The sequence below is a fragment of the Numida meleagris genome, chromosome 1 (genome assembly GCF_002078875.1).
Source record: "Numida meleagris isolate 19003 breed g44 Domestic line chromosome 1, NumMel1.0, whole genome shotgun sequence".
NCBI classification, from domain to species: Eukaryota; Metazoa; Chordata; class Aves; order Galliformes; family Numididae; genus Numida; species Numida meleagris.
In genome coordinates this window covers 31,403,877-31,424,206 of record NC_034409.1, presented here as the reverse complement: position 1 = coordinate 31,424,206, position 20,330 = coordinate 31,403,877, and the positions used below count along the sequence as shown (strand labels likewise).

General features: G+C 41.6%; 1 long non-coding RNA gene across 3 annotated transcripts in view; it reads right to left on the bottom strand.

The window, feature by feature from the left end:
* Window positions 1–20,330, bottom strand: part of LOC110392714 — a 36,319-nt gene that overhangs the window by 1,991 nt on the left and 13,998 nt on the right. The window contains exons 4-5 of one of the 3 annotated variants that reach the window (XR_002434581.1): window positions 19,282–19,377; window positions 17,902–18,005 (exon numbers count right to left, since the gene is read on the bottom strand). The exons of 1 other annotated variant lie outside the window; for it this stretch is intronic. This is a non-coding gene — a long non-coding RNA (uncharacterized LOC110392714). The remainder of the gene's footprint in view (window positions 1–17,901; window positions 18,006–19,281; window positions 19,378–20,330) is intronic. One more of the 3 variants, XR_002434583.1, reaches the window with a different exon arrangement.

Genomic DNA, 20,330 nt, shown 5'->3' with positions numbered 1-20,330 from the left:
AGTGTTTGCAGGTAACAATGGTTCCAGCTTCTCACTTCAGACCTTCAAAAAACTCCAAGGAAATAAAAATAATTGCTGTGCTAACTGGTCTCAGAAGCACTAAAATCTGCAAAGAGCCATGGCCTCCAGTGTCTCAGGGGACACTGCTGACAGCACCACAGCCACCAGCACACCCTCTGCACAGGGTGGCCATCCCCACCAGTGTGATATGTGAGGAGTTACATCAGACAGAGCCCAAATCCCCCTGCCAATGTGGTGAGCTAAGTGCTAAATCTAACACATTGTAAAGTGACAAATATCTTTGGAAACCAATACTGCGCCCTAACTTTGCTACACAAAATGAGATGGAGACCTTGTTCTGCTACTAACAATAAACCAGGACGTGTTTATCTCCCAGAAGAAGCAAAACTAAATATAATGGGACTGCTGCTTGGCCAGAGGTCTCTGGGACACTGAGATGGATGCTTCAAGTTCCACATGCACAAATGGAAAATGTTCACAGCATTCATTCATCTTTGTGTACAGCACACACCTCTCCTGGCATGTATGTATTGGGAAGGTTAACCTGTCCTAAACAACCGGCTGTCTACTAATAAATTATTACCTGTCTGTTTCAAAAGGAGGGTCTATACCTCTTCTCAGGGGAAGGCTGATGGCAGCCTCCATTCCCTTCTCTGAGGGGAAACTTCTTCCTCTCCCCCTACAGAACACCTGACTCATCCCACCCTCTCTGCCTCAGGTTGGTAGATTCATCTTTCATACAAGCAATTGACCCGGTTCCCACATTGCCATGGTCAAACTAACCCAATAGCTTCATTTCCATAAGTGAATGTGAGTGCTGACATGGACACCTCTCCTTTGAATCCCCAACTCCAAATTGGTCCATCTCAAATAAATTAGAGGCTTAGCATAAAACAAGCCACTATCTATCTCCTAATATTTGGGAATTTACTCAGGAAGCAGCAGCTGCTCTTTTCAGATCCCATTTTTGAATACCCCATGTTATTTAGTTTCCTACAGATCAGTTGGTGCTCTCCCCTTGGCCTGCAAAAACACCTCCTCGCCATTCAGAGGCACTTCAACCTGATGTACTGCTAGTGGACAGAAATAGGTGCCCTACTTATGTCCTCAAAACCTTGTTGTAAGGATTAGGAGCCACGTGTTTCCTTCCACCAACCACATACATTTGGAACCCGCAATGACCCAATATAAATGTAGTTATGGTTCCTCTGATGTCTTAATGAAATCCTTGTCCTTAATAATGCTTTGAATTCTACAAGTCATTTTATAAATTTTCTACAAAATACAGTTCAGACCTGTTTTAATCCAACCTAAAATAAAAACTTTGAATTACCAGTACTTTGAATAATCAGTCTCAACAGAAATTTATATTCCACATTATCCTGTCCAGGAAATAACGTCAAATTATAGACTGCTATGGGGAATGCAGATTCTTGCATTGCTCATGAAGAATGTGCTGGACACTGAGTACTGCTACTAACTTCACCCACAGCGAGCTGTGCAAACACCCTCACAACATGCAGCTAAAGAAACAGTGGGCAATTAAAGTAATTGTGTTCTTGAAAGCTATTGGGAAACGAAAGACGAAATGACTCAGAATGCACCCTGAAATTGTCTCAAATACTGAAGATCTCACAGTACTACATAAATGCAACAAGTTGCATTCAGTCTAACTGCAATTATGGCAGGGTGATTCAGGGAACCTCTGCAAGGGCAACTCATTTTCTTATATACAATCATACACACTTCCAGAGTTATGAACAGATATTTTGGTTACATGGAAGCACTGTACCTGGCTTCAGGTACAAAAGCAAGACAAGGACAAGCTCAATATTCCTGCAAAAGAAGATGGCATCACCAGCATCCACTGGATGAGACTGAAATTGTTTCTCTGTCATAGACATTTGTGCCATCAGCAGCAAAATGCTCACATCCTTAACTTCTACAGTTGGGAGCACGCAGTTAGTATCAGCTAAATCTGTGCTCTAGGCACTTTGAAGCACAACTATGAAGGCTGGGTCACTTACTCAAAACAGGAGTCAAGTGAATGCCTAAAATTTAGCTATCATTTTCTAGATTCAAAGCCAACTCAGAAAAAGGACTCACAGTTATGTGCATGTGTAAAAACCTTTTTTACAATACTTAGTTTATGCTTTGAGGGATTATCACAGTAAATTTTAGGAACCAATCTTCTTGAATGAGATTAAGAAAACTTGTCTACTGTCAAATTTGTTTTTTTTCCTTTCACAAATGAAGTAAGTATTCCAGTTTCACTTTCAGTATTACCTTATTCTCCAAAATCAGTGAATAATATGAACTAAATAGGATGTCGGTAATATAACAAGTTGTGACTTCTAGGAGAAAAGGGCTCACAGGGAATGTTAAGTATTATCTTCTGGCACAGTGGAGCCAGGTACATGATTTTGTCTTCTTCCATAAACAGCAAGTTGACAAACGTTTGTGTTCACAAGTTCTATGCGCTGAGATTTCATCAGAGCAATGGAAATGATTCCATCACCTTCTTTGATTCTTACGTTCTGGTTATCTTAATCTTTCCATATTTGTCAGTGTCCACATTGGAGGATGAGGCTGGTTACTACAGCTATCTAAATATATTTTAGCATCTATTGTAACTCACCAAGGAGAAGCTATTAATAATAAGTAAATAAAAATCTGTTCTCTTAAGGAACACCAAAGAAAAACTTTTTAATTTACTCTGGAAAATTCAGCAGTACCTTCACATTGGTATATAATTATGTTGAAGTTGGTCATCAGAAGACAAGAAATGAAAAGTCATCAGAATGACAAATTTTACCACCTGGCCCTCACTTTGAAGGGGAGATATGAAACCTCCTCTCTTTCAGATGGAGTGCAGAAGGCAGACAACTAGGAAAACACTAACTTTTCTCCAACATCTGTTTAAATATCAACCATGCACTGTCTGCTCTCCTCATTCCTGGATACAAAAATACTTTGCTGATGACAATTCTTGTGCAAGGAGATTGCCTGGAGAGTGCTGATGTACAAATGAATTCACCAGAATGATTACTGCTGCTTCAGGCAGACATGCAATCAGTGGTGTATAATACACAAACATATTTTGCTATAGCAACACTCACACTGATATATGTTTGTACAGAGGTCCAAGCCCCAGTGGACTTGTTCAAACCTTCATGAAAAGTTTCAGCTCACCAATAAGAGAGCAGGCACAAGCCCATGAGAGTGAGATGGCCAAGGCACTGCATATTGTATGAATTACTGGTCACTTGGGGATGAAACAAGTGATGGGAAATAGTTTGAGAGAAATTCAGTGTGACTAAAACTGCCCAGAACTAAATAAATAACAAATGTATTCATGAAAATCCAAGTTTTCCTGTGGCAACGCACAGGAATCAGTAAAAGTGGAGTTACTGCTTTCCTTGAACCATTAGATCATCTCTGCTCAGGAATGCAGACTTCATACACCATATACCCAGTACTGGCTGGCATGAGATTATTCCAAAAAAAGCAAGCAGACAAATTCACATGCATCCAAAGATAAGTGGCAACAGAATCATGAGAAGAAACACACTAAACATGCTCCTGAAATAATTTCCCTTCTTCTGAGGACCACATATGTTATCTTTTAATGCAAGAAAATCATACAAGCACTAATACAGATTAATGCTAAGCATGTGCTTTATTCCATGAAGCCTATCACTCCATATAAAGAGTTACAGCATAATCCTCTGGGCTTTTTTCCTGGGATGCTGATGTTCTTTGGAATTCATTGAAATCATAAACCAAAAATATGTTGTGCCAAGCACCTGACATATGGAACAAAATGTGCAGTGTTTCTGACTTCTGAGTTAAGATCTCTTTATATTTACGTTTGTGCTGAATAGAGAATTGAGATGAGTGTCAGATGGTACATTTGAATTGAGTTTTCAGTGATCTACTGATAATATCAATATGTCCCTTAAAAGCATTCGGCTCAGTTACATACAAAGTTCAAAGAGATTTTAATATCAGTGAGGTAAAATCCCAGTCAGAAACCAAAAATATTAGGCACAGTAACATACAATGTACACGAGACAAATGACCATTTTTGAATAATCTCCACATTGCTGCTTCCTGATTGCTCATGCCCATGTAGAGAGTGTGACAAGTTCTTGAGTTCCTGCAGAGCATGATATACTAATCCTAAAAAACTACTACCAGCAAGCTGAGGAGGAGTTTCTGCCATACCCACTCCTATCCTTAACAGCATCAACTTCCAATTGAATGTTATAGTGATAGATCACACACAGTCACTGTTGTTCTACACCAGCTTGCAGAGAGCAGTGGTTGCTGTCTGTCTACCCTTTGACTCATGTTTTTAGGATTCTGCATCATGTTGCAAGGGTCATTCACATCAGTCCTGAGGCACGAGGCAGTCAGCACAGGTGAGTTGGCAGAAACAAAGCTGAACTTAAACTGACAAATTTACCACAACAGTTGCTAGAAGAAAAGGGGAGGGGGAAAAAAGACATTCAGAGAAGGCTTGGTTTACTTCAGTTATAATTGAGGAAATGCCAGGCCAGCCTCTATGTTCATGCACTATTAAACTGGGAGGGAACAGGTGAGTCTATCTTGACTGTCTGAGGAGAAGGCAGCTCCTGTCTGACTGTCTTCAATACTTGCCAAGTTAAAAAAAAAATAAAGGTGGCATATTGGCTTAAACACTACAGAGGACCCCAATGAGCTGTGCAGTAGAGCAGTTGAGCAGGATATTGAAAGCCAGAGCCATACAGAGTGGGCTGCAGAAGAAGGGATCGCCAGGCAATTTGCCCCCCAGAGCACACCCAGGGTGCCAGGCCAGTTTTGCAGCCCCTGTTTCAGGAGCTCACATTATATCAGAACCTGAAAAGGTGAGGCCACATAGGGTGCAATCATGTTGGGGCCAGAGAAGCTCCGTTGCCAGGCTTGCCCTCAGCAGCAGCAACAATTTGGTCAGCTCTCATGTCATCCAGGAAATAACTTATAGTAGAACAAATAAAACTTTAATTTGGTTTTTCAGCTTCCATTGCAGGACTTTTGTTTGGTATAGTTTCTCCGTCCTTCATATGCACATTAAATGATGTGGGGCCTGATCCTGAAGCTTTCATGCCTTCTTTTATCTTGAGTGTCTGCTCCTACTAGACAATGCGGCATACATGTTCCTAAGATCTATGTAACCATCTCTGTCTCTGTGTCTGTATAATACTGATAATCTATATTGTACTTTTGCCTTATTTCACTGGCAAAACCTTTAAAAGCCAAAGGAAATGAAACAACACTCCCCTCTACTGGAAGGCCCAGGAAATCTGGAATTTAATCTGAAATGTTCAATTTTTCTGAGCTATTTTTGTTTGATTAAGAAGAGAGATCACTGCAGCACAGGATGAAGAAGAAAGTGGGGAGCTATAATGGTGGACTTCTTTTGGTTAACAGCCTTGGCTTAAGGTATTGGAGAGCTCCTATACACCTCACTTTACGAGTTATAGTCTATGTACCTTATTTACTATTTTCATTATTAACACACCTCTAAAAATGCTTGTGCCACTCAGGTCATATGCTGAGATTTTTAAAATCTCATTGTGCATGTAATTTGCTGAATTTGTTGCATGATTTTTAGATATATTTTCTCAAGCCGCAATGGCATGGCTTATTTCATGTCTCTAACAAAAGTTTTGCAAAAAATCAAACACCACCAATGACCACCTTTGAAATTTCCATTGGGGGTGTCAATCAATGGCTAGGAAGGGTCCAGGGCACATGGAAAAGTTTGCTTGTGGCTTCTGGAGCAAGAAGGTTGCTCCACAAGGCTGGAAGGGGTGATTCCCACTTGAGTTATGGGAGCCCTGAGATTTCCAGTGTTTTTTTATGAATCAGGATCATATAAAGCACGGTCAAGTATTCCACACCAGCTGTCCCATTCTTGTTTTCCAGGAATCATCTACTGGCAGCTGTCCATGAGCTTTTCTATTGGTTGTGGGGGCCAACAAGGAAATTTGATAACAGGGAGAATTTATATCAAGTAATTCCCAGATACCTCTGTTCCCAGTTTTGTCTCTGTTAGGTTGTCTTCGGTCTCTCACAGGGATCTACACAATAATTACATTACCTTGCATACCTTCTTAGTACGTATAACTTACTTCAATCATCAAATTAGGACTAAAAAAAGTAAGTCCGATCAACGGGCTTAACATCTACAAATATATCCTCACGTGAAATCCAAAGTGTCCTGGATTGCTCTTTAACTGACAAAGTATCATTATCTAACACCTATTAAACCGATGAGGTAACAGATGAGGTATTTCAGCCACTAGCAAATGTTACCATTTCTGGGCTGAAACACAGAACAACACAACAGCAACACTACAGGAAGGAAAACAGCCACAAAATAGATTTGTCAACTGAAACCTAAAAGGATTTTAAGTAGGATCTCTGTGGTCACATTCTGACACTGTTTTTAGTCTACATCGACCTCTTACTAAAGGAAAGCTTTCACTGATTCAGTAATCCATGTCTAAGGATGGCAACTCTAATCCCAAACTCACATTTTTCCAGGGCTCTGGAATTAACACCTGCCACTTTGGAAAAAGAGCTAGTCCCTCAGGGGCTAGAAGAGGTCAGGCTGCCCTCCTGCGCTTTGTAAGGTTCACTTAAGACAGCTTAAAAACAAAACAAAAGATAATAACACAACTTGATTCATGGGTTTGACTCACTCCACTGTGGATTCTTTCCCCCTTTTTGTAGAGTTAGTCAGTTCCTCTGCTTTGCAAGGCATGTCAGATACTGTGTTCCTTTTCCTGCATCCAGGAACATATTTGCCTCAAGTCTGAAAAGGAAGGAAAATGTACTGTTGCTAAAAATGACCACTCTGCCACTTCAGGCAGGTCATGAGCTCTTTATGCCAGCAGCTAAGCAGTCATGCTCAGCTAGCTCCATTCAGTGAAATCAGGTTGCATGTATGAGTAACTACTTATTCAGCCTTGTATAGAATTCCAAATCTGCTCATTTAAAGTCAGAATCAGATATGAGAAGACCATAGTGGATCACAAGACTTAAATCACATTGTAGGAAAGGACTTTGTGTTCCCAATTATTCAGAGCAGTGGGACCTCAAGACTTGGCATCTTGTATTAACCATAAAAAGGGGCCTTTTTTGTAGGAAAACAGCACACCAACCTCCCAGAAACAACATAGCTGGAAAGAACAGAGCTCGAAAGATTTCCTTTTAGGGCAAATATCTCAGCCGTTCACTGATTTATTATTAACATTCTTAATGCCGCTATGCTAAAAGGCTCCAGCTAGCTTGGGCTCCACTATGCTGACTGCCATACCAGTGACTTTATCTGCCGCTCAGGGCTCAAGTTCAGCCCATCCCTGGATCACTGATACTTCGCCCAGCTGATAGGTAACCCACTGGTCCTTTACACCAGGAGACTGAGGCAGAGGAGAGGTTCCCAGGTGAGGGCTGTCCCTGCAGATAATGTGGTTACTGCAAGCTCATTGACATTCACTCTGAAATTGGGAGCAAATCTGAGAAAAATAACCAGAATTCTCTGGCAAAATTTTACATCTGATTCTTCAGAGATGTACGCCTTTCTTTTGAATACAGGAATCCATCATTTCCCATTTGTAAATGGCACTTTGCAGGATAAGGAGAAATTTCAACCAGTGTTATGAGATACTACTGAGTACAGCAGCAACCGCTTCAGAAAATGCCTGACAACCGCCCACTATATCTGTGGTCTCACATGGGCTTTGCTCACTGTCTGCAATAATGTCATAAATAAAACCACTGCAACACAAGGCTTTTTTCTTCAGTGATCCCCAGCTGAACATGTTGAATCATGTTCCTCAGGACTGACGTATCCCCAGTGTGACAGGAAGAAAGTTGTTCATTCTCTCAATGATACCACTTATGCCTAGCATGCCTGCTTTGGCTCTGTTTTATGCCCCAAAGACAAAATCTGAGGCAGTAAAGTCCTAGAGTTGATTTTGCTTGGCCACTGAGACCCTCTGACCAAAAATACATGGCAGAGTCCTGATGGAAAGAGTGTTACTGCTGACCCTCAACTGCTGTCATCCCTGATGCACTCTGAGGCCACGTTGCATCTTGGCAGTGGTCAGCCTTGCAGAAACTGTCTGAGCTTGCACTACTCTCCACAGTGTTTAAATTTGGCTGGGCAGCTCGAGATTATTCTTTCAGCCTGGAGAGCACTGGAAGCAATGGTTTACAGCAGCTGAGATTTGTAAAACAATACTGCTTCTGTGCATGCACTTGAAAGTAAGGAAGTAGGGTCCAAGTACTTCAAGGAGAGTCTGTCACACCTGGGTATTGGTAGTAAATGTTTGTACTGAGCTTCAGCCCTACGGGTGCTGCAGGGTAGAATAAACTCATCACAGACAAACTAATCCTAGGTGGATGAATCCTAGATGAAATATTTCATACTTCTGCCTCTGGATAACTACAGCTGGTGAGTTTGCTGTCAAGAACAGTATTTTGTGGATATATACAGCCAATAACTATGTTTAATAAAGAGTCAAAGAAAGCAAAGATCAAGTGAATAGCATGTGGCATATCTGTAAAATTCATGAAAAGATAAATTGAGTGCTTTAAGACTCATCATCCTTTAATGCTATTTAATTTTTTATTTCCCATCTCCCAGGCTATGAAAGGTTAGCCATTCCAGAGCAGGCTGTTGCTGAACAGTCTTCAAACTGCATGCAATTGCCAAGACAACCCCTTTAGATTTTACTTACCCTTCTTGTGACTTACTAAACTTAACTGCACGAAGGAGCCTAAAAAGTGCCTTTGAAGATAATATCCCATATGTTAGCATTGGCCACTGTCTGCCAAGCTTCTAATGACTCTGCCTTGGGAGGAAACCATTGCCAAAGAAATTCCATTTCCTGATGCACCAATATGGCACCAACACTATGAAATCAACTTTTTTTCCTTGTCACGCATACTAGATGCCACATGCTGCCAAGGGCCATAGGACCAGCTATGCCCACCTCCATTCAAGAGCCAAGATCCAGAACCAAAATCTAGAACCTCAACATTGTTCTCTGTGAGGGAAAACAGAGGTCATGTCACTAACGCCACCAGTGCAGTCCTCCTCCTAAGTTTTTATTTTGAGATCGTATACCCTTCTGAAACACATGCCCTAAGCAATGGACATCAACCACGAAGGACTTATAACCATAAGAAATTCTGGGGGCTGTGCTATCCTAGTTAAACATTCAGAGTAGCTTATTAATATGGCCGTTTTCTACTTATTTTTTTTCTCTCAGACATCTTAAACAGAACATCCAATCCAAAGAATTGTGTATTCTCAATCTCTTCACAGGAGCTGTTTTCTAAACCTTTAAGAGTTTTTCTCACTCACTTCTTGTCTCCATCTAATTTGACTGTATTTTCTATTGCAGGTCCCACAGCATTCTCGCTCACATGCTTCAGAATTGCATGTGCAGCTTTCGAAATAGCAGAATAAACTTTATGTGGCAAGTCTACAAAATAGGAGAATAGTTTAGCAGTCCATCTTCTACTCTTCATTTGCAACTTTGCTTATGGAAGGCAGAGGAAGGACAATACGTCCCCATGCCTCTTATTCTAACTCTACAAGTGGCTGACTGCTGTTTGGCTTGTGATCCAATAGAGCACCCAGATGCCTTTTTCAGCTTTGCTGTTGCACAAACACTTGGAACTTATTGGTAATGCTGCATTTGATGTTGCCTCTCTAGACCCAGCATTTATTACTTATAATGACATTAGCCAGGTGAATTTTCATACTGACATTTCCCAAATTATTTAATTTAGAATTCTCCTGCTCTCCATGGTAATCCTCATCCCTTGCTTAGGTCACGCACATCTCCACTAACTCATGCTAAAGTTCAAGAGCCACTGCTAAATATTTATCAACAAATTTTCTCTTCTAGTCCATTTGCTCTGAGCCCCTCAGGAGTAAAATTGAGTCAAAACCAGAAATTTGGAAAAAATAACACACAAAGTATTTCAGCTTTCTGTTATCCTTTACAGACTGGACAAAGGAAAACAATTCAGGTGTTTCTTTGGCATATAAGATGCTCGTTCTAGGACAAGGTAAAGTTATGTAATTTGATTAAAAGATTTTGGGTTTGGAGATTTAAAGCCTGGGTAATCCATCCACATAAATGTGGATAAACTAGCAACCCAAGTGTTCTTCTGGGTCTGTGATTTACTAGTCTTATTCATTAAAAAAAAATAATCTACATTTCTTCCTCTACTTCAAATGTGTATCTAGAATCTTTTACGTCATCTGTAAACTGCAACTCAACTTCTTAAGTTTTATTTCCTCTGTTATTCCATTCCAACTGATATATGTAAAGGGTAGGGACTTCTATCTGCCTTTATGAAAACACAGACCAGAAGACTCCCAGAAATCTCATGAGGGAAAGAAATCAAGACCTGAGGGAAAGATTCCTAGTGCTGGAGTATCTACCTCTGTCATAAGTAACCAATTCCAAGGATACTTGCATTATTGCAGATAAATAAATGGTGCCTTGATGTAAGAGTCCCCCAGTTCAATAGCAGTGTCAGGAAGAGAGTTCAGCTAGCTCATGATCCTACCGCTGACCTCTTTGTTCAGCACCACCACCCTTGACAATAGCTCCTTCCAGTGTGCTTCTTTGGCTGTACATCTACATTTGAAACTGAACACAGCCTACCAAACAATATCGATTGAAACACTATGTCATTATATTACTTTCAATAACGCTGTACTCCAACCTAAAATAGCATTTGCCTTTTATCCTATGTACCAGCTATTTTCACTGAGCTATCCACAATGACATCTGATTTCCTGAGTAACTACAAATCATCCAATACAAATTACTCTTCCAGGTGCATATGCAGCATTTAATATGCTACTATATCATTGAGTTTATTGGCTTAGTTGGATTCCTCCGACTACTGAATTACAGTGTTCATATTAACCTAGATAAAACATTCTTGGCAAGACTTTTATCTGATCATCTTTACTCCATCTTCTTCCAGCTTAAGAGGAAATAGTTTTCAAAACACCAGTCAAGACATATCCCTGTGTTATCAAATCAATTTCTCCCATTTTTTAACCAGGTACCTTACTCCACTTGTTCATTTCATAGCTAATTAATTGTGGGGACTTTTGCCAAAAACCTGTTCAAAGGAAAACATTGGCACTATCAGTGCATCGCCTTGATGCTGCTCTAGCAGAACAGTATAGAAACTTCCCATTTCTTCCTGGATATCAAATTGCTTTTCATCTCCTCCAGAGTACAGAAAAATGAAGTAGTTGGAAGAATACCAAATACCTCCCTGGAGGTATGTGAGAGACATGTAGATATGGCACTAACGGGCATGGGTTACTGATGGGACAAGGTATGTCAGGTTGACAGAAGGACTTGATAATCTTGTAGGTCTCTTCCAACCTAGATGATTATATGATTCAAAGTTGTCTTACACAACCATTTAGAGTGAATAAATACCTAAGCATTTTACATAGACTGAAGCAAAATATCGCATCAAATGAAAACTATGGTTCATCAGTGCTATTAACAACAAAAGGACTTGGACATGTAAAAGCAGGATCTAAACACTCCAGTCAAAAAGCACATTTCTTCAAATGTCTGTTGAGCTTTCATCTATGCTGCACTCCACAAACTGCATGGGAGTGAGAGCTGGCTAGGGAACTGCCACTGCACAGGCTGCTCCAGTGCAAGGCCATGGGGACAACCCTGCTGGCATGGAGGAGGGGTCATGTGGGGTGGTAACGAGCAACAGATGGTGGAGGAGCGTGGAAGGATGAACCCCTGCTGGAAGCTACAGCCTTCAGTTCACAAACCATATAATCTTTTATCTAGTCTCACTGTTGGGAGTGGACCGGTAGGATAAAGCATAACATGTTAGCACGGGTTTCCATGGAAATGAAGATTATGCAATTTCTCTTTGTCTCTCTGTCTTTCAGATCTTCCTGCTGTTTTCCATAGCAATTTTTTGCCCATTTCAGCACAATGTGACAGAACATAGCAGCATTCACTAACTTAATATTTCTAAGTGTTGCATGAAAATGGGCATCTAGAGAGAGAAGAGAGATTCAAATCAGGGCCTTCACCATGGTAAGGGTTGCAAATTGATTCAGCTTCCTCAGGCCTCTGGCCATTTGTCCATATCTCTGGCCAGACACAAAATACCCAACATGCAGCTAGGGGAAAGGGCAGGGTGCTATAGATACGTTTAAGGAACATGGTGGGAAAATGGAAATATTGCCAAGAGCTCATAGAATATAATTTCTACAGACATCACGGAATTCCCTGGTGTAGTTAGTACAGAGGCAGCTGCTCCCAGCTCCCCTGGGCTTCCACGTTGAGCAGGAATTAAAAGCAAAACACTTCTGACAAAAACACCAGCTGAGCCCTAAACCAGCCTTACTCTCTTTTCCCAGTGCAAGTCCTGCCTTTTCCACGCATTCCTCAGGCATGGTGGACTCCATCTGTGCTAGCTCCAGTCTTCTTATCCACAAACTACACTGTTTTGGAGGATCTGGGAAGAGGCTGTTCCTGCCTGGAAGGGAAGAGGAAGGCGTGGTTTGGGGCAGAAGCACAGCTCAGTACCTCCCCCAACACATCTTTAAATGGCAGAAAGCAACAGATCTGGCTTTCCAGGATGCTGGCCTGGTGTTAAGACCAGGGCTATTTTACTCTCCCATGGATCTGCTGTCCTCAGCCAGGTGCAGAACCAGGCCTGGGTTTCTCCCAGAAGCAGCAGCTATAGCTTCCCTTCTAGCTGAATCCCAAGAGCAGCCAGGTTGGAAATCCTCAATTCTGAAGTGGTTCCACATTGCAAGGAAGCATCACTGAGGCCAGAGATGTGCTCAGTAAACTCTGCAGCTTCTCACCTCCTCAGCTTAGCCAGGTGGGGGAAGGCCTGAATCCCATACCACCTCCAAGAACCAATCATATTTTATCCAAACAGCATGGATTGTTGAAGAAATAAATCTATCAGAGAAGTTTAAAACCAGTCTGTCTGGTACAAAATGTTGTGCAAACAAAAGTAGAAATAAATTAATGTTACAGTCTCCATTTCTCCCAATCCAGTGAGCAAAGTCAGCCAATCAGCGTCATCTGAAAAGCCTCAGACATTTTGAAGAGTTTTCCTGGCCCCCTTCAGGGACAGCAGAAGTAGAATAAATGGCATGAAAAAAAAAAACGGGGAAAAAAAAAAGGAGAAAAAGTTTTTCCACGTTTGCTTAAGGAAAACACTAGACAGTGTTAAACTTCACATTTGTAGGAGAATGAATAAGGCCAAGGGTTTGATATGTGTTTTTGCAACACAGAAAGATAGAGTTGGGGGAGAGGTGGAGTGTTGCAGCCACTAAAATTATGTGTTTCTGGTGTGGATAAACACTCCATTATCTGAGAAATTGAACCATTATGCCTCAGTGCTAGTGTTATGACATTTTTTAATTGGGAGCTTGTGTTGATAACAACTAAAAGTGCATCATCTTTTCCAGGAAGCCAGCCTAATGCAGAGATCCATTTGATCTTTTGATTTCTTTATCGACTTTGTACTGCATGCCAAAATAACAAGTCATGCCTTCGTGTCACCGCTAGAAGTGAGCTTAGCCAGAGTTCATCTCCAGACAGAAAACATACCCAGAGTCTAAGGGGATTTGAAATCACTAAATCATAAGTCGAGAAACAGTATTCAGCAGCAGAGTTAGGAATAATTTGAGAGGATGGGAATAAAAGTGGTGGAGGAGAGAACAAGGAATTGCAGCATGACTTAGAAAAGGAGACCAAGGAAAGCACTTTAAATGCAGTTTGGTTATGATATATTTTTAAATAATCAAAGGTTACTGAATGTGCTGAAGAGAATTTGTGCCAATATGCAGAGGACATCAATAATGAGTGTGTTATTCTCAGTGCTTGTGGAGGAGGGATTTGAGGACTGGTTTTCCTGAGTAATGCTGCTGCTGAGCAATGCCCCCGGCTCCCTGCCAGCTGCAGGAGGGCAGGGAGCTCAGTCTCACTATTTCAGCCTCAACTTTTATCTTTAACCCAGAAGAAGCAGTAAATTTTTCACTCTGAAGAAAGTATCTCAGCCACTCATAGCAAACAATCCTGAACATTTTTGGACAATTTGCTCAGCTATAAGGGTATCTTGAGATATTACAGTAATAGCACCCTCCAGAAGCCTCCTTGGCACATCTAACCTCAAGGCCAAAGCGGGTCACAGTGACACTGTGACAGGGATAACCCACACAGGTGTTATATATAATACACATGGCTTGGATAAGACATGCAACACCCCTTCTTCCCCCAGGCTGTTTAATCCAAGGTTGCATTCTACTAATAGCCATGAAGCCAGTCAATAAGGGGTCCCCATTTCACTCTGCTGCCATGCCTGTGCCACAGATTTGCCACTAGAGGACACTGAATCAACGTGAGACCTTGCTGGAGGGCTGGAAAAGGGGGTGCTGCTGGGGGGATCTGTCAGCCCACGCCATTGTCTTCTTCCATTTATGAAATATTGGAAAGGCTGGAAACTGGTCTGTGGGGTACCCAGCTACACTGGTGGTGGCTGCCACTTGAGGCTATGACTTTCTTGGATGATTTCCATCCCTTTGGGATTCTTTCATCTTATATATGGGGTGCATTTCTTATATTGCAAGGGATGATAACTGGGAAATCAATGTTATTTTGTATTGTGCTGCTCAAAGTGTTTGTTTATTATGGGCTTCTTACTAGGGAGCTCATTCAAAAGGAATTGTGAAAGAAACCAAACAGGAAAGGGTGGAACAGTAATCTCGATAAGAAGCATCAGAGGCAATGCTCAAACACAGCAGTTAGATTTACAGCCTGGAAGATGTGATGGCTCTGCCTCAACCACAGTGAAACTCTTGTTTTTCTAAGGCTGTGGATCCTGAGATCAAAGGGTCAAGATCAAGCCTGCAGAAAGATTAGAAGAGAGAGAGCTGCAAAAGCTCTTTTAGGCTCATCCAGACTGAGAGAGTCATGAAATCTGCCTTAGGTAGGTTGTGACTTGGTCCCCCAGAGAACAAAGTTTCATCTACTTGTGGGCATGAGGGGAGTGCTGAGTACAGGATGGCAGCTTGTAAGTACATTTTGGTGTTTTAAATCAGTGGCTGAGAAATCCAAATGCTTTGGACACAAGAGTCATTCTTTGTCGTGAAGAAGCTCTCTAATAGTATCCAGCAACCCACAGCCATACACCCATGCTCCATGAAGGACTAGTTGCACCACTGCAGCTGCTGGCTTGGGATGGCTATCACAGTTCATGAGCGAAGTGGTGGAACAAGGGAACTCGTTGGATTTTTGCTAGCTGGAAGGGGCTGCACCACATGCCAGCAGCAGCACTAAGGTGGAGAAGAGAAGGCTTTGGGGAGACCTTATTGCAGCCTTCTAGTACTTGAAGAGAGCTTATAAACAGGAGGGATACCAAATTTTTACACAGGCAGATAGTGATAAACAAAGGGGAATGGCTTTACACTAAAAGAAGGGAGACTTAGGTTAGATGTTGAGTGGAAATTCGTTACTCAGAGGGTGGTGAGGCACTGGGACATGTTGCCCAGATAAACATGGGTGGCCCATCACTGGAGGTGTTCAAGGCCAGGTTGGATGGGGCCCTGGGCAACCTGATCTAGTGGGTGGCAACCCTGCCCATGGCAGGGGATTGGGATGAGATGATCTTTGATGTTCCTTCCAACTCAAGCCATTCTGACTCTGATTCTAACCCAGCTGTAGTCTGAGGGGCAAGTGCCCTCCAGGGTGGCTTGAAACCAGCTCCAAGCACAGCCCTTGCAAGACGCTTGAAGAGGATCCTGCAGATCCAACATGAAAATTAAACAGTGTGAATGACTTCAAGGCACTACATTAACCTTCATTCACTTACTGTGTTTGGCCTGTTATCAGACGGCACATTGTCACTGCAAAATCTGAAGGAGATTTCCTTCCAAATTCCCTGCTTCCCAACATGTTGAAGAAGTTCACAGAGGAGAAGAGAGATCAAATCAGAGGAGGAATGCAAATCCCTTTCTCAGAAGGCATCCTAGCCAGGAGACTACAGGATACTTGATGTGAGATGGAAGAAAATAAGTTGGCTCTGTCACTTACCCCCTAAGACCTGCCTTCTTTTTTGAATATTTCTGTGTAGTAAATTTGTTTTATTTCTGAAATATCGAACCAAAGATTTTGGATAATTCTGAATCATTCTTCAATGTTCTGGTCACCAAAGCCAAGCTTATCCCCCACCTATAGGCACCTGCTGCTAACCCAAAACTGCATTTCCAAAACACCAATGGTTAGATGAGATAAAAAGGAAAAAGATTTCCATCGTATTTTAATATCCAGTTGGATTTCAAGGCAGTGATTTATATTTTCAAATACAAAGAGAGAAAATGTAATAAATAAGTTTCTGGAAAATTTGTCCATGTTAAAATTTCAACAGCCACCAAGACTACAGCTCTAAATCACAGCATGAGACTGGAGGAGCTGCACATCCCTGTCAAGCATAGCCAAAATCAAAAGCCTGCAGGGAGCCTAGATAAATCCCATATTGACACAACTCATACTTTCTTTCACCTCTCCAGCCCCATCCCTCAGCACTGCATGAAGACAGACTCCTGCCAGCTTATCCAAACTCTGAGTTATCACTGGATGCGGGTGCACCCCCGCCTCACCCATCCCTCACCTCTGCTCTCTGGCACCAAGTCGAGGGGAGCTCAAGGTGGAGCCTCCCACATACCTCAGAGCCTCACTCCAGCAACTCTAAAGACAACATTTAATGCTTGTTTAACTTCTGGGATTGCTTGAAAGAGCTATATTTAGGAGAAAAATCTAAAAAGTTGCCCCTTTGACTTGTGCTCTCAGGAAGTTCCTGGCTCCTGCAAGTCTCCCTATACCCAAACGAACTGTTGGGCTCTTGTTATTGCAGCCCATTTCAGCAACAGCAGTTGCCCAGTAAGCGTTACACTTGCACTGCACAAACCTTCTGGAATTCACATTAACATATTAAGGACATTTTGCCCTATCAAAACACTTTTGCTTCTTAATTTTCTGCTGTTATTCACAGAACAAAAATAGAGATAATTGACAGCCAAAAATAAGTTTCACAGCTTCCAAAAGGTGAGAGTTCCCTCAAATATATCAAATATCTTCCTAGAATCAAATGTGTACACATTTTTTAGTATTCATTTCTGGCTTAGTCTTAAAAAAAAAAAGAATTGAAATTAGGACACCTGCTGGCATTCACCCTCTGCCTAATTTCAATTATTGCAAACACACAACAGAAAAGCAAATATAGGCAATTTTGAATAGCACTAGCATTTGCTATCACATCTCAACTCTTGTTTTAAAGAATGCTAGCTGGAATAGGTTATTTTTGTGGAAAAAAACCTTAATGTCACGTTCTGATTTCATTTTTGTTGCTGAACATAGAGATGAACAAAAATTCAAAGAGTCCCAAATAAAACAGTTTTAAGATGCCACAGCGCAGTTATTATCTCCATTCCACACATATTCAGAAGCACTGAGCAGCAGATTTTAACACATATTCAGAAGTATACACTCTAATTATGGGATGAGCTTTTGTAATCAAAAGTGCCAGCTTGAAATTAGGAATGTTATTCATTCGCTGCTTGTCTCAGAATTGATGTTAAAGGAAAGAACTGCATTTAGGTCAAGCTCTCAGACAGAAACATTGGAAACAATATTCCTGGGTGTATGTTAAAGACAATATAAAAGTCTCAATTTTTTTTCATTCCTTTTGGCTGAAGTATGTTGTGGACAAATGACTTGAATGGTGGTTCTCATTACAAACAAGTAATCCAACCTTTCACAGCTGAACTCCTTGCTGCTGCTCTGATGGGGCTGTGCTGTTTGAAAACATCAGCAAGCTGGAGTGTAGTAGGCTTCAACTGGTGTCAGCTGTCATAGCTCCAAAGGCAAAGAAATAGAGAGCAATCTGAAAGAGCTCGGATGTTTAGTACCTTCTTAAACATGCCAAAAGATTTAAATACACAAAACAAGCATCCATATTTTTTCTTCATTCCAAGGGAAACTGATGTAGAAATAAAAGCTTTCTATGGCTTTACAGTTTTATTGTTGGTTGCAATATAAATTCATCCACCAGATATGTTTTCCTAATCCCTTCCCAAAGGGATTTTTGAAACTTTTTTAACAGGGATCAATATCTCCAAGTTTACATCCCTTCTGATGCCCAAGAGTGCCTCCTGCATCTCAGGAGACTCAGCCCCAGCAGTATTTATTACAGGCATCCACAGAAGTATATCAGCTTGCAGCTGAGCTCAGTGTAATTTTGAGCACAAAACTAGGGCCCAACCTCATAAATGTTTGGTCTGATGCATATATACATCTGAGCAGATCCTAACCTTATGTTAATCAGCCTGCAGTAGAAGAATGGTACAGGCCATCTATGTCTGCCTTGCCTTTGTGGCCTCTGCCACAAGTCTCCTGGCACTGATCTTCTGCAGGTCCCTGATGGGACTCAAGCTCCCCCTACGGTACTAAATGAGGAGACCAATGGCAGCTCTCTGGAGTGCCCTGGACAGGAGAGAAGTGGGGATGGCTGCAGATTTTGCTGTTTTTTTCCCTGCCCATGGCATGGATGTGTAAGATGACATGTTAAATAAACAGATGTTAAATAAGCAGGCTTTAAAACTATTTATTAAAACGGTATAAGCCTCCAGGATATAACTAGCATCAAGAAGCAGAGGCCTGTATGCAACTTGAAAAGTAAAGAGGGAGAGAATTACTGTGGAGTTTTTAACAGGAAGCGCAGAAGAAAAAGAAATCCTATGTAGTTTTAAAAAAAAGAAGGTAAGGGCAAATATAACAACCATCCACTGCACTAATAAATCTCTTGCTGGGGAAGGAAAGAGACAGCCTGAGGTGAAGTGGTTGGAGTGACCCAGTAAACTCAGCTACTGGAGGAAGCCTTTCAGCACCATCATGCTTAGCTTGTACACCACAGAAAAAAAAGGAACAATAAGGATTATTGTACCCAATCATGTTGCTCCAAGGGATTCCCATAGGAAGAACAGCCCAGTTTATTTATTTTTTAATTCTGGACTGTCTTAACTTCTGTCTCACAGGGTCTCTGCTGCCTGAAGGATGACTTAGTGAAACATTTCCTTCTAGGGCCCAGTAGCCAGAGAGTCACTTGACTTGACAACTGCACTCTGCATCTCACCTCTGCAGCACTTTCATGCTGCTCTTTGCTGGAGATTGCCACCTCACAGCTCACAGGCCGCTCTCAGCATGATGCATGACTCTCCAGGAGGAAGGCCTGCAGGAGAGAGGATGAATGACTGAGAGCACCAATTTATTCAAAATTACAGCTGTGTTTGGAAAAGAACAGCCAGCTCCCCACACAAATACCTGTTTAGGAAGATGAGCAGGAGAAAACTTGTGTTGGGAACATGGTAGTCATTGAAGCAAAATATCCAAAATAGCAAAAAATGTACTCAAAAGCAAAGCTTTTAATGAAGCTTTTAACTTTTAGCATTAATTTCCTGCCTCTGAACAGCTGGCAATTAGGTTTTTGCAGAGCTTTTACAAGCAGTCCTTGGAGCCTGCTTTAATTTCAGTGGATCCTGATGAGGAATTCAACAACCATCAGGTCACCAATTAGGACCAGGAACCTAAGAGTAGCAGGCTGTTTTCTGAGGGCTTTACAAGTCACCATTAATAGTACATGGGGAAATCTGGCTGCATTCAGGAGAGGAGTCAGAGACAAGTTATTCTGCTTCACTATGTACAAAATATAACACCCTCTAGATCATGTCTCATCAGTGACTCTTCTTCTGTGACTCCTAAACCCGTGAGAATAACTGAAACTGGATAGCCTCTGCAAAGGCCATCAGGATAAGGGGAAAAATATCAGTAGGACAACACTACAAAAATCTTCTGCAATGTCAACGAAAGTAGTCACAACCTATGTTTGTCACAAGCTAATTCCTCAGGACACTGTCCAAAGATGACCTTTGTTTCTCACCATATTAAAGGCATCACTCCATTTTCATTCAGCTCCCATGCTAGCCAGTTTGCACCCTTCAGTTTGGGTTCTCTCTCTCAGATGTCTCATCCCTCTGCCTTGATTAACAACCAAGAACATGCTGCATTTGTCCTTCCCATTTGAAATCACCACAACAGAAATGCTGATACCACTTGCTTGTGTAGAACGGGTAATTTAAGGAAGGTAGCTTGTCTGGCCCTCTGAGAAAAATGCCACACAAATGC